The following is a 10,639-nucleotide window of genomic DNA, read 5'->3' on the forward strand; positions in this document are numbered from 1 at the left end:
TGGCCAATCCAAAGATTATCCAAGCCTGGGCCAACATTGGTTTGCCATAGAACGGCCAACACAAGGGAGCCCAGTCTTGGGCCCAGACTAGGCATCCTAGCCTTGGCCAATCCAAAGATTATCCAAGCCTGGGCCAACATTGGTTTGCCATAGAACGGCCAACGCAAGGGAGCCCAGTCTTGGGCCAAGACAAGGCATCCTAGCCTTGGCCAATCCAATGATTATCCAAGCCTGGGCCAACATTGGTTTGCCATAGAACGGCCAACGCAAGGGAGCCCAGTCTTGGGCCAAGACAAGGCATCCTAGCCTTGGCCAATCCAATGATTATCCAAGCCTGGGCCAACATTGGTTTGCCATATTTATATATCCAAAGCAAGGGATATATAACTTCCTCCTTCTCTGTCTTTTAGTCACTATCCTTTTTACAAAGTAATATTTATTTTTTAAACCTCTCACTAATAAGATGTTCTAGTAAGGTGTATATAAACATATTTTTACCGGTACAATGATATCGCTTCTCGGCTCAATGAGCTAAGATCTGTTCTTGTCAGCTTAATATCTGTTACGTCTCGCATTGCGAGACCAGTTTATTAAACTATTATTTGGAACATGGTAGTATGTAAGGAGCTTGCCCCTCTTCTACCGCGGGTTGACTCACTGTTTCAGTACAGCTGGGATTGTCCCTGTCAAATAAATCACAAAATAGGATTCTTCATAAAATAATCTTAAAACTTAACTATGGCCCAGCCCTGTCAACTAGGCATGGACCAGACTTAAAACTTAACTGTGGCCCAGCCCTGCCAACCAGGCATGGGCCAGACCTAAAAATTAACTATGGCCCAGCCCTGCCAACCAGGCATGGGCCAGACCTAAAACTTAACTATGGCCCAGCCCTGCCAACCAGGCATGGGCCAGACTTAAAACTTAACTATGGCCCAGCCCTGCCAACTAGGCGTGGGCCAGTCGGGGTAACCAGTCTTGGGCCAGCATTATCATTCCAGACTTTACCCAAGTCTGGGCCAAGTCTGGCTTACAAGTCTGGCCCAGAGTTCTACATAGTTGGACCAAGCCTGGGCCAAGCCTGGGCCCGCCGTACTTTCCTACATGGGTTCCTTGATATTTCTAGTACCAAAGACGGTATAAGATCGATCTTCACTTGGGGGTGATTGGAGGGTGGAAATATTTTACGGCCTATTATCATATCTACCAAATACACAAAAAGATTTTCATTAAAACTTATTGATCCGTTTTGGAGGAGTGCGAACACAAACACCGTGACACGAAATTAAATAAAACCTATAATTGACTTGATGAACTTTTAGCTTCCTAACTAAACTTATAAAGACGAAAACGAAAATAAATTTTTCCAATTACACAGCACTTAGAAATAGAATGTCTTTATTAAATATAATTATTTAAAAACTGAGATAGATAGTTTGATAATCAAATGCAACGAAAAATACAACAAAATTTACTGTCTTCTTCTTTGCATTTAATAATCTAATTATCTATATCTATTATCTATCGATAACTGGGAGTTGCAACTCGCTAACTGGCGATAATAATTGGTACTCATTAAAATCAGAAGTAGACCCAAATTCAGTAGTTACAATTTCGACTACCAGATGGACTATACTTGACTTACCATTTTTTAAGGCCAATAAAAATTTTCAAATTCATATCACATAAATTCCGTCAAATGGCGATAAACATTTGTACTATTAAACAGGAAGTGGACCGCCTTTCCAGTAGTTCCAATTTAGACAACCTGATTACTTACTATTTATGAATATCAACAGTGCCTTCCTCCGTTGCTAAACAATAAAAGATTGTATTCACGGTATTAAATTAAAAACAACAATATGAAAGGACCATCGGCTATTATTTGGCCAGCATAACAAATACGTTGTTAGTTTAAGGGTTGATTTTTAATAATATAATATCATATAATTCTTAAGTTTTGAAATGTGTGAAGGTAGTTTTTTTTTTGGTATTAATTTAAGGGTTTATAATTTATATATAGAACAAAGGATTAAAATAAAAGGATACCTTCACATTGCACACGTTAACAGAAAATTTATAACCAAACAGCATATGCCATGATGTTTAAATATATTATACAAAATCATCAAAAATTATGCTTGAAATTTTAATATAAATTTTTTTTTTTAATGTGATTAGAAATGAATTATGTTGATTGGGCAATAATAATGTATTTTTATAGCGTGAAAGGTGTAGTTTTTTTTTTATGTTTAAAATTTGATGTTGTTTTTGTTAAAATGTTTAAGTCATCAAATTTTTTGTTTGATTATTTGATTTTAATACAGATATCAAAGATTTCTATCTTTTGAAAGCAATAAGTTTTGTTATCTAATGATTGTGGTTAAATAATTAATTTTTCAAAATAAAAATTCAAATTGGAAACTATTATTTAAATTATCAGCAATCCATGAAAACGTAGCATGTTTGCTATCTATTCCTGCTTACTAAATTCCTGTCGATACATTTCCAATTCTTACTTAAAAAAAAATTAAGAATATACTTTCTAAGCAAAATAAAATACTCAGGTAATGTACCGGAAAATCGCGGCCTCTTGGCTCGGGGGCCCGTGGCATTTTGCCAACCCTACTACTCTATAGTTACGTCATTGCATACTTGAAACTTCGTGAGTGGCTTCTTTTTGACCCGCGAGTCTACCAAACTTTCCTTAACTATTTGTTTTGAAAATATTACTTTTTCAAATGAGCATGATGGCATTATATTTTAGTTATCGTCTTGAAAAAAAGCTGCAGGTTTTGAGTTTTTCGGATACTATGACCACTGGATAACATTAGTAATAATTATTAAACAATTTAGCCAAAGTAAACGAATTACGTATTCAAAAACAAAAATTCTTGAGTATATGGCATGTTCGAGGTGGTATTCAAACTCATCGGTGCAGTAATTTTGTCGGACAAAATATTTTTTTGTTTTAATTTTGAATGTTATCAAGTGGTCATAGTGTTTTTTCAGAATGATAACTCAAATATGAAAAAGTCGAGTATTTAAAACAGTTGCGCAACAATTTATCACAATAGAGAATGGATAAATTATATACATTTTCTAAAATAAATTAAGCTCAAATTGATAACCTTTAACATTAAACAAAAATTTCGATTTAATAATTATACATACAAATTACATAAAAAAACACAAACCAAACCAGAAGAAAAAAGAAACAATCGAAAATTTATACCTAATATATAATGGATAACAAATAAATATATTCGTGTTTAGAAACAATTTAGAAATTCTACATTATGGTTAGTTTGTTGTGAACTAAATAAGTTTGATGAGAAATTATCATATATGTACCTGTGTTTTTATATATATATATAGGTATAGGAATAAAATTGATGATAGTTGGGCGTTATACGCGATTTCAATAAATACTTGTGTGTCATGGTGTTTGGTGATTCGAAATTTATATATAATGATTTTATAAGCTGTATTTTTATTCTAAGTAGTATTCAGTACCAAATATTTAATTGATTGTAAACCTACAGTATTGGTTTATTGCACGGTACATAGATATAAAGCAAATACATGCTTTGTAGTCAAGAAATGTGTTATTTTTGGCTTTACAATACCACGCAACTTCAAAATATATAACATATTGTGTGCAAGTGATGCTTATAAATTTGATAATATAAATATCACTCTTCAATCATCAATACTCTGAGCTATAGTCGTCTCTGTTCATCAAATGATGGATCTTCGATGAACTCATAATTAAATTAAAATTTTGTTTTGATATCATCGACAACCTTATATTTTTATGGTATTATTATAAACTACAAGATTGTCTTAATATTTTTATCCCAATCTCTTGCTTTATTTGATATAGAAATATACAATTGAAAAGGATAACCTATATGATTCATTATTTTTTCAGCCAACTTAGAACGATAAAATAATAATAAAAAGCCCGATGACCTAGGAATTTTTTGTGATTTTTGGAAACTTTGTTAATCAAAAAATGTATTTATAAAATTTTATTGATATCCCGAGTATTATTCAATCTTAGCATATCTCCTTAAACAACAACAAAAATATTTATCGTTCAATGAGACGCCATACTCGTTTGAATGTAGCTCGACATAAAATAGAAACTTCGCAATAATATTTCGCAAGTTTTATGAAAGTTCTGCAACGATTGAGAAAGTTCTTTCTATATTTTCCGTGATTTAGTAAACATTAAGCACAGGCTGCACAATATAAAACTGTTTTGTTTCATACTTAGCAGATTAAATATTTTTTTCATGATTGTAATCATGGTACCCTACAAATAATAAAACAGTAATACAAGAGATAGACCAAGTACCATTTTGTACCAGTTACAAGTTTAATATGTCCACTATATTATTTTCAATATAGCCTGCTATACTTGTGTGTTGTTTTAAAAACATCACCTATGCTATGCTTTATTGGTAATGTTTCATGTTTTAGGGACGTTTGTTGTTGTATGATTGTGGGGTATTGTTTGTTGGTTCAATATTCCACCTAGATAACCGATTGACCTCAATAATTATTTTTACGCTAACAGAAAATGAGAATATATTCAATACTAAAAATAAATCAATTTTTTAATTATCCTATTTGTAGTGAAAGTAACGTATCTGCATTCATTTATAGCAACGATTTTATAAGAAAAAGAACGATTAATTGCTATAAATAATTTGCTATAAAAGTAGCGCGCACTTTTCTATTTACAAGATGTTTATCTGAAAATTTAAGGTATTTATTTTAGAAGTCAAATACTCGTTTGATTCTTAAAAGAATTCAATTTTATAGCTACTTTTAATTTTTACTGTATGAAGTTATGAAATTATTGTAGTATTAGTTTAAAAAAAGGACATACTTCTGATTTAGTAGTCAATCCAATATGTGCGAACATTACGTTAATACATACAACATAAAAATTTCATTGTGCTTACATTAAATTATCTCTGTTTTCTTTAACTTCTGATAACTTTCACAACTCATATTTTTAAATGATAAAACATAAAATTTTGATTAATTAAAAATACAAATTGACGGTTATAAAAACATTTTAGATTTTTTTCAAAATTCATGGCAACTTGAATCGATTGAAAATATTGTAGATTCCTAGGTAACCTATGATGAACTACTTTGGTGATTTTTATGAACTTTGTTAGTAGTATCAATACTTTTAAACGTTTTAAACTTGGGACTAAACTTAGTATACCTTGACGTAAAATTTCATATGTACAGAGTATAAAAATTTTGTAACCAAATACATGCTCTATGATTTTTTGTAATACTGAAATAATTAAAGGAATAAGGGGAATTTGTAAATAATTTTTGCTTAGTGGATTAGAATTTCCTTTATAAATATTACTTAAAAATTCTCAGACATATTTCAATCTTATAACACACATAAAATCCATAGGATAAAAATATAATATTTTTAACCTTGAAACATAAAATGAACTTTGCACTATGCGTCCTGTCTAGGGGCTTCAAATATTACTTTATCCAGACAGACGCATCAGTTATCACCATCAACATACACACAAAAATATATTTCACTGAGGGCTGAGAGGCTATTTTTGAAACCCTCCATCGGAGTATATGTTACTTGATTATTAGTTATAGCGTCGTCTTGTCTTCTCAACAAGATAAGGCCAAAATACCATATGCGTATATAAGAAAACTCAATGTGTACACGCTAATATAAATAAGATTAATTTATACACAGTGTTTCCTGTTAGAAGCTTTTCAAATGTTTATATTTGTGAGCTGATTGCAGATCGAACCCACAATATCTGGCTTTCTGGACCAAGTATTCGAGCTAAGCTAGAGCTAATGGTTCTTACAAGGTTATATCTTTACCAAGACTGATGACTGACATAGTTTACTTATTTCGAGGTCCAATTTGATGTTTTAATGGGGTTTACCAAAATTGAATAAAATATCTTCTAGTGTTGAAAAGCATGCTCCTATATTTAAAAGCAAGTTTAACCACCATGAAAAGTAATGGAGAATATGAATGTCACATCCCTTGGTGTCTCATCCCTGCACCATCAAATATGTACGGCATAACTGGATATTAACACTGCATAAGTATTTGAAGCGAAATGCATAAATGCCGTACAGAAATAAATTACGTTGGGCTTCAGCAGTTGACGAGAGATCAAAAATGTATTTTAAGTTTCGGTACCGAAGTTATCGGATTTATTTCTGTGTGTCATTTACGGAATTCGCTTCGATTTTATGTTGCAAGGGTGAGATGCTAAGGAGTGTGATACTCATATTCCCACCTGTGCCGCGCAAAACTGACGCCATGGTTCTTAAACTTACTTTTATATATAGGAGTATTTTTTTCTATATGATTCCTGGTGGGTCATTTTACCCTAAAAATTTTGGCATGGGCTCGTAGTCTGTATGTTTTCTGGAGATTGGTCAGCCACATCTAAGCTTCCAAAGAATTATTGCCTGCGAATGAGCTTTGAAACTTCATATATTAAAAACTCGAATTATTGTATGTACTCTTCCATGATTTATAGTATTCACAGCATTAGAAGTATATCAAAAAACTTTTTTGCAGGATCGAACGAGTTCCCTTGTATATTTAACTAGCAACCCGCCCCGGCTTCGCACGGGTGCAATGCTGATACTAAATACACTACAGAAAAACTGTGAACGTTGTATATAAGAACATAGCGGCCCGCTCTGGCTTCGCACGGGTATAAAATATATAGCCTATGTGATTAAAATCGATCCAGTAGTTTTGATTTATTCATTACTGCCCGTGGCCCGCACGCGTTAAATTTGGAGTAAAACAATCCCCCTTTCCCTATACCATGAAGATTTCCTGCTATCTTTGGAATATCTTTATTATTTACGACATCACATTAGAAACCTCAAAAATAGCAGTACTTCTCCACTATTTAATGGATGTTATTATACATATAAACCTTCCTCTTGAATCACTCTATCTATTAAAAAAAAAACCGCATCAAAATCTGTTGCGTAGTTTCAAAGATTTAAGCATACAAAGGGACATAGGGACAGAGGAAGCGACTTTGTTTTATACCATGTAGTGATGATGATGAATGATTGATTCAAATTCAAAGAAGGTTTTATTTTTCTAAAAACACTCTGTAAACTTAAAATGTTGTTTCATTTATCTCATCATGGTCCACAGAGGAGGGTAAGAACTAACTGTTATTTTGGTAGTTTTTGAATCATTAACACGACAATCTAAAAGACATAAGAAAGATATATTTATAACAGCGTTTATAAACAAATTTATACTTTAGGTACAATGTTGTTATGGATTTCATATAGATGATATCCTGGACATAATCTTTAACATAACAACATATACACACACACATCCACGCACTGTAAACCTAAACATCATCGTCAGGAGTGTTTGAAGATGTTCAAGTTTATGTCTGTATAAATATATATTACCTACCTATCGATGTATGCATATTATTTATTTGTGAGGGATGATGCGTATGGATATGTAAATTCTTAAAATATCGTCAGCAGATGTTAGTTAGTGTACAATTTTAAATATTTTATGTAATAAAATATTTTTAGGATAACGGTAAACTTATTAGAAGAAGGACTAACTAATTGTTTCTACCAATTTATTATGTCTGGTTTTTTATTACCTCTACCGATAATATGCTTTCCAAAATTCACGGTTTAATGTTTCGTGATACCAAAAACCTTAGATTTAAAAACTTTTCAATTTTTTTTTATATTAATCTTAATTTTGATTCTTTCATTCATATCACTCACTGTGGGATTCGTCTGTCTTTCTAACCAGAATTAGATAAAATATCTTTTGGTGATGTATGGTCTCTGGTAAATGTTAAGCCATATTTTAGCTTCCAATGGAGTCTATTATTACCTTATTAAGCTTTGAAACTTCATATCTAAAAAACTCGAGGTATTCTATGCATTCTTCAATGATTTATAAAATCAACAGCTTTAGAAGTATACCTAAAAGCTATTTTCCAGGATGGTACCTACAAGCTTCTCAAAATTCACTTATCAAATTGGAATGCAAAATCAAAACATGCAAAAAAAAAGTATATTTTCAATTTTAGGAGGAATGAAAATACAGTCAACCTTGTTTTTTACAATTTTTGTTGGATCCAAGATTTTAAAAATTTTTTATCAGGTATGTATTTGTTATCGAAACAGTTTCTTCCTCCTAAAAGTAAGCTGTATTTTTCGTTTTATGATTTTCCATTCCGTTCTAGAAATATAAGAGCATCGTTAGTGGGGAAAATTAGGACCAGCTACCTCTACCTAGTGATTCACAAAAATAATTTACTTAACTAAATTCATGGTAAAATAGGTTTAATTTTAAAACACGATTTTTCTTCTATATTTTGAAGGACCTGCCAAAATGATTTGTTTGGTAAACAATGCTCAATCATTTTAAAATATAATAATAATAATAAGCAAAATTTTTATAGTTCAAGGGCAGGTAAGAGGTGTGAACAAATTCAAGAAGGGTAGAGAATATACTTGTCTTTGTGAACTTGGTTTTTCAATCACTCTAAACTAAAGAAAATTTTGGGGGAATTGGGAAATTGCGCTATTATAAGAGAATATCAATTATGTATGTGTGACATGTATGTATATGTAATGTGACAGTGTAATCAACACTGTCTATACATGGTATTTCAACAATTTACTCAGTCAATTGATTGTTTTCACTGGTTTAATATGTTTTTTACATGAATTTTGAAAAATATAATTGATGAGAGTATGAATCGCCCATCGAATTAGACGAATAACGGCTAATATGGTATAAAAATCGAAATACAATTTTGTTTTTTTTCTATATAAATCTATGTATAGCGTTTGTGTCTATTCTTTGTTATATACATAATCGTTTTACATATATAATATAGTATATAGTATAGTTTAATTTGTTTAGTTTTACTATGTATTGTAAACACGCGAATGGCCATGGGTCAGACCGGTGCCAGGCGCCGCGACGCTTATACTTATTATTATACTTAAATATTATACATTTAACATATACACATGTATAAGTATATAAAATATAAAACTGATGTAGGTATATTATACTGACCTCGGACGGTGGTGAAATAACAACGGTCGTTGATACAGGCCGGTACGAACGCGCGTGTTTTTATTATTTCCAGCACTGATGAATGATGACTTAAAATGAAAAAAAAGGCATTATTATTTTCTATTAAAAATATGTGACCTATACTAGGGACAGACATACACGGGGGAGGTTAGTTGTGTTTTTATTTTGTTATTAAAGAGCTGATGTTTTCTACTGATATTGTTTCTGTTAAGAAAGGACATCGATAAATAATTTTACTAGTTTTGACTTTAATAGATTTCGTGTCAGATTTTCGAGAAAAGGTCAATATTCTTACCAGTGTATTTTCACTGCGAATCAGTATATACCTACTCAAAATTTTCAATTCTTACTTACAAACGTTTTTTTACCCACACCACTTCCCCTTGTCCATTATTACTCCAGCATGTTTTTGTCTGTCCATATTTTATCTACCTTATTTCTTTATCAAGTTCCATGATTCACGCTTCATTTTCAAGTTTATCATGTTGACTTCTGACTAAAAATAGACTCAAGGTCTGGGCAAGTTTTTAAGAATGTAACAGTTGCTATAGATGTTCTCTTAATAATGTAGACATCATTAAGAAGTGAATCAGCAACTGTAAAGATATTTCAAATGATTCTATTTTAAAAACATGTTCTCCTAATACTAATTTACGAACTTTTGTTTTTTTCCTACGAAATTTGTTGTTTTTTATTTAATCAAGTGTACAGAGCAGACACGGGTTCCGGTAGGATTACTGTACGGGTCGAGCTAGTTAATTATAATACATTGATATTTCATTAAAAAAGATTTATTAGGAATAAATCCAAAAAGCGAAAAAGTAAAGATCGCAAATTTTTGGTTACATATCAAAATGAAATCCTCTTAAAATTCTGAAAATGAAAATATTTTTGTTACAACCACCATGAACCTAAACAGCAATGTAGGTCTCAAAAATTGTAATATTTTGTATATTACCCCGCACTTGTCGTGGGACTCAAAAATCGGCTTGTATTTATCCCAAAAACTTCGTATCTTTAAAAAAAAAGTGAGTTCAGATTTGTTCAATATGATAAAAGGGGAAATATGGGTATGGTAAGGGGGGAATGTCTGGCATTAGTATGAAAGAAGCAGAAATTTTGCTAAGCTTTTCCTCATTTTATTTCCCCCTTCTTTTCTATCTCAAAAATGACCGTCCTATGAGAGATAAGGCTACACCTTGGCTCAGGAGCTTATTAAATAGGCCATATCGTGCCATATCCTAGAATATAATCATTTGTAGAATCGAAACCATACAAGAATTTTAGGTATATAAATTCATTCTTGCGTAAAATATTATTACCGATTGAACTTGGCTAAAAATACTTCTCAATTAAATCATCAGATGGAGACATAAACTAGAATAGTTTATAGAATAATAACTCGAAACAGATATATATATACACGGTATTATCTTTGTCTACTCACCCCCTTGAAACAAACAAAAAAACTAGACCCATATTATACTT

The 10,639-nt window shown here is 31.6% G+C and overlaps 1 pseudogene; it reads left to right on the forward strand.

Moving 5' to 3' along the window:
• The first annotated feature begins 510 nt into the window (after positions 1 to 510).
• On the forward strand, positions 511 to 691 carry LOC123294335 (annotated as a pseudogene).
• Positions 692 to 10,639: the final 9,948 nt, after the last annotated feature.

Source organism: Chrysoperla carnea, chromosome 2, assembly GCF_905475395.1.
Source record: "Chrysoperla carnea chromosome 2, inChrCarn1.1, whole genome shotgun sequence".
Taxonomy (NCBI): domain Eukaryota; kingdom Metazoa; phylum Arthropoda; class Insecta; order Neuroptera; family Chrysopidae; genus Chrysoperla; species Chrysoperla carnea.